Below are 5,309 nucleotides of genomic sequence, written 5' to 3' on the forward strand. Positions count from 1 at the left end.
ATCCACGAGGACAACGAGGACGGCGCCGCGGCCGCGTGGGAGGAGGCGAACGACGACGAGGACGATTTCCTGGCTGACTTCAACCGCCTGAAGGAGGAGCTGAACTTCGTCACGGTGGATGAGGTCGGGGAGGAGGACGAGGAGGAGGAGAGCGCTCCGCCGGGGAGAAACCCCAAGGAAGGAAACCGCGGCGAGGAAACGGCCGCCGAGGGAGCAGAGGGACGAACGGCTGCCGGAGCGCGAGAAGAGGAGGAGGACGTCGTCGGTGTCGCGGGGCCGGAGGAGGTGGAAGTCCCGGGCGGTCAGCGGCCGCACGGAGATGGAGCCGCAGCCGCCGGACCGAAAGGTGAGCAACCGCCGGCAGCGGCCGCGGGGGGGCAGAGATCGGGTGGGTGGGAGGAGCCCCACACGGGTGGGGAACGGCCCCGGGGGGCGGGCGGGGTGAGAGGGGACGCGCAGTTCCCTATAGCCTTTAGGCTTTGCTGCGGGCGGTTCGGCCCCCGCTGACCCGATGGGCGCACGGCTGAGCTCAGCCCCTGCCCGGCTGGGGGTCGGTTCTGCCGGCCCTGCGGCAGAATCCCTCCGTGCTCCTTCCAAATGGGGCTCCGAAGGCTCAGCCTTCACTGCTGGCAGCCCGTCCTTCACAGGAGGGATGGAGATGGGTTCCTTCTTCACCACGCCGGGCTCCACCGGAGGATGAGCAGCTGCAGACTGCACCCCTCCCGATCCCTCCGGGTATCTCTTCAAGCCACAGCTAAAGGTAGTAAACAAAAAACAGAAGAAATCAAACACAGAATAATAAGAAATACAGTCAGCAGAGACCTCTCCACGCCGACGGCCCACTGTGCTCACACAGCGTTCGGAAGTCTGACCTCGCAGCGTTAAGGCAGTGAAAACCCGCAGGCAAAGAGCTGCTTTGTTCCCTATAGCCCCGGCGGTGCCCGCAGGACTCGGAGCTGCCGGGGCTGCCCTCGGTGCCACTGCCCCAGCACTGCGCCGCTCGGAGCCCACGCAGGTCGTGGCTGAAGGGCTGCTGGCACTGCCGCAGCCAACCGACCCATCGCTTCCCATTGCTCGGGCAGCTCTGAGGGCAGCGCGAGCCCTGTGCCATCGGAGGGCTCTGCCGTGGCTCGGCTCCGGCGCTCCACGAGCCCGACGGCTTTGGAACGGCGCGTTGGGTTTTATGGGGAGGGGGTTTTTCAGCCGGAGGGCGACGGCAACCCGTTCCGGCGCGTCCAAGGAGGTCGTGGGGCGAGAGGGGGGTGGCACGACGGGTCTGTGGGCGGCGCGGAGCCGCGAAGGGCTGAAGGAAGGGCTCAGGGAGCCGGGAGGGGAGAGCTGCAGATGAGCCCGAGGGCCGCGCGGGGCTGAGCCTGCTGTGCTGGGAGCCGGAGCGGCGCCACGGGGGGGCACAGGGCTGGAACCCCTCTGCTGTGGGGACAGGGAGGGAGCTGCGGCTGTGCGGCACGGAGCGGGCTCGGAGGAGGCCGTGCGGTGGCCTTCCAGGACCCGGAGGGGCCTATGGGAAAGCTGGGCAGGGACAGCATAAGGGCGAGGGGTGACGGGACGAGGGGAAACGGCTTTGCAGTTCAAGGGGGGAGATCGAGAGCGGGCAATAGGAAGGCGTTCTCTATGGGGAACGGGTTGTCCAGGGAGGTGTGGGTGCCCCATCCCTGCAGGCATTCCAGGCCAGGCTGGATGTGGCTCTGGGCAGCCTGGGCTGCTGGTTGGGGACCTGCACATGGCGGGGGGGTGGAACTCAATGAGCACTGTGGGCCTTTGCAAGCCAGGCCATTCTATGATCCTATGGGTCTCTCTGTGTCCCTGTGGGGTCCCCATGGGAGATCTATGGGGTCCCTATGAGTCTCTATGAGTCTATGGGGATTTATGTGTCCCTGTGGGGTCCCCATGGGAGATCTATGGGTTCCCTATGGGTCTCTATGGGGATTTATGTGTCCCTGTGGGGTTTCCATGGGAGATCTATGGGGTCCCTATGAGTCTCTATGAGTCTATGGGGATTTATGTGTCCCTGTGGGGTCACCATGGGAAATCTATGGGGTCTGAGTCTCTGTGGGGATCTATGTGTCCCTAGGGACCCCCATAGGGACCCCATATGGGGGATCTGTGTGTCCCTATGTGTCTCTTGGTGTCCCTGCACACAGCAGGGGGTTGAAAGCCGATGAACGTTATGGTCCTTTTCAACCCAGGCCATCCTATGATCCTATGGGTCTCTCTGTGTCCCTGTACAGGATCTATGGGTCCCTATGGGTCTCTATGAGTCCCTATGGGGATTTGTGTGTCCCTGAGGGGTCCCCATGGGAGATCTATGGGGTCTCTGTGAGTCTCTGTGGGGATCTTTGTGTCCCTGTGGGATCCCTATGGGGATTCTGTGGGTCCCTATGGGGACTTATGGGGGATCTGTGTGTCCCTATGGGGGATCTATGGGTCTCTGTGTCCCTGTGGGGGATCTGTGTGTCCCTATGTGTCCCTGTGTGTCCCCATCCCTGCAGGCATTCCAGGCCAGGCTGGATGTGGCTCTGGGCAGCCTGGGCTGCTGGTTGGGGACCCTGCACATAGCGGGGGGTGGAAGTGGATGAGCAGTGTGGGCCTTTGCAAGCCAGGCCATTCTATGATCCTATGGGTCTCTCTGTGTCCCTGTGGGGTCCCCATGGGGATTTATGTGTCCCTGTGGGGTCCCCATGGGAGATCTGTGGGGTCTCTATGAGTCACTGTGGGGATATTTGTGTCCCTGTGGGGTCCCCATGGGAGATCTGTGAGGTCCCTCTGAGTCTCTATGGGGATCTGTGTGTCCCTGTGGGGGCCGCATGGGGGATCTATGGGGTCTCTATGAGTCTCTGTGGGGATTTATGTGTCCCTGTGGGGTCCCCATGGGGGATCTATGGGGTCTCTATGAGTCTCTGGGGATTTTTGTGTCCCTGTGGGGTTTCCATGGGAGATCTATGGGGTCCCTATGAGTCTCTATGGGGATCTTTGTGTCCCTGTGGGATCCCTATGGGGGATCTGTGGGTCCCTATGGGGGCCCTTATGTGTCCCTGTGGGGGATCTGTGTGTCCCTATGTGTCCCATGGTGTCCCTGCACATAGCCGGGGGGTGGAACTCAATGAGCAGTGTGGGCCTTTGCAAGCCAGGCCATCCTATGATCCTATGGGTCTCTCTGTGTCCCTGTGGGGTCCCTATGGGTCTCTATGGGTCCCTATGGGGATTTATGTGTCCCTGTGGGGTCCGCATCAGAGATCTGTGGGGTCCGTATGAGTCTCTATGGGGATTTATGTGTCCCTGTGGGGTCCCCATCAGAGATCTGTGGGTTCCCTATGGGTCTCTATGGGGATTTATGTGTCCTTTGGGGTCCCCATGGGAGATCTATGGGTTCCCTATGGGTCTCTATGGGGATTTATGTGTCCCTCTGGGGTCCCCATGGGGGATCTATGGGGTCTCTATGAGTCTCTGTGGGGATCCATGTGTCCCTATGGGGGATGTGAGTGTCCCTGTGTGTCCCTATGGGGGGGATCTATGGGTCTCTGTGTCCCTATGGGGGATGTGAGTGTCCCTATGTGTCCCTATGGGGGGGATCTATGGGTCTCTGCGTCCCTATGGGGGATGTGAGTGTCCCTATGTGTCCCATGGTGTCCCCGCACACAGCCGGGGGTGGAACTCAATGAGCACTGTGGGCCTTTGCAAGCCAGGCCATCCTATGATCCTATGGGTCTCTTTGTGTCCCTGTGGGGTCCCTATGGGTCTCTATGGGGATTTATGTGTCCCTGTGGGGATTTATGTGTCCCTGTGGGGTCCCCATGGGAGATCTATGGGGTCCCTATGGGTCTCTATGAGTCTCTATGGGGATCTTTGTGTCCCTCTGGGGTCCCCACGGGGGATCTATGGGGTCCCTATGTGTCACTATGTGTCTACGGGGATCTGTGTGTCCCTATGGGGTCCCTATGGGGGATGTGTGTGTCCCTATGGGTCCCTATGTGTCCCTGCACACAGCAGGGGGTGGAACTCAATGAGCACTGTGGGCCTTTGCATCCCACTCCATCCTATGATCCTATGGGTCTCTCTGTGTCCCTGTGGGGGATCTATGGGTCCCTATGGGTCTCTATGGGGATTTATGTGTCCCTGTGGGGTCCCCATGGGATTTCTATGGGGTCCCTATGGGTCTCTATGAGTCTCTATGGTGATCTGTATGTCCCTGTGGGGTCCCCATGGGGGATCTATGGGGTCTCTATGAGTCACTGTGGGGATATTTGTGTCCCTATGGGGGATGTGTGGGTCCCTATGGGGGCCCTTATGTGTCCCTATGGGGGATGTGAGTGTCCCTATGTGTCCCTATGGGGGATGTGAGTGTCCCTATGTGTCCCTATGGGGGGGATCTATGGGTCTCTGTGTCCCTATGGGGGATGTGAGTGTCCCTATGTGTCCCTATGGGGGGGATCTATGGGTCTCTGTGTCCCTATGGGGGATGTGAGTGTCCCTATGTGTCCCTATGGGGGGGATCTATGGGTCTCTGTGTCCCTATGGGGGATGTGAGTGTCCCTATGTGTCCCTATGGGGGGGATCTATGGGTCTCTGTGTCCCTATGGGGGATGTGAGTGTCCCTATGTGTCCCTTGGTGTCCCCGCACACAGCCGGGGGTGGAACTCAATGAGCGCTGTGGGCCTTTGCAAGCCAGGGCCATCCTATGATCCTATGGGTCTCTCTGTGTCCCTGTGGGGGATCTATGGGTCCCTATGGGTCTCTATGAGTCTCTATGGGGATTTATGTGTCCTGTGGGGTCCCCATGGGAGATCTATGGGGTCCCTATGCGTCTCTGAGTCTCTATGGGGATTTATGTGTCCCTCTGGGGTCCCCATGGGGGATCTATGGGGTCTCTATGAGTCTCTGTGGGGATCCATGTGTCCCTATGGGGGATGTGAGTGTCCCTATGTGTCCCTATGGGGGGGATCTATGGGTCTCTGTGTCCCTATGGGGGATGTGAGTGTCCCTATGTGTCCCTATGGGGGATGTGAGTGTCCCTGTGTGTCCCATGGTGTCCCCGCACACAGCCGGGGTTGGACCTCAATGAGCGCTGTGGGTCTTCGCATCCCTCTCCATCCTCTGCCCTACGTGAGGGCGGTGAGGCGCAGAACCGCTGCCCCACAGCGGCCGTGGCTGCCCCCCAAGTGCCGTTCCCCACAGCCCACAGTCCAGGCGCGGCCCTCAGCCCTCCGCTGTGCCCCCCAGGTCTGGATTTCCTCCTCCCCAAGGCCGGCTTCTTCTGCCACATCTGCTCGCTCTTCTACTCCGACGAGAGC

The sequence above is a fragment of the Gallus gallus genome, chromosome 4 (assembly GCF_016699485.2).
Source record: "Gallus gallus isolate bGalGal1 chromosome 4, bGalGal1.mat.broiler.GRCg7b, whole genome shotgun sequence".
NCBI classification, from domain to species: domain Eukaryota; kingdom Metazoa; phylum Chordata; class Aves; order Galliformes; family Phasianidae; genus Gallus; species Gallus gallus.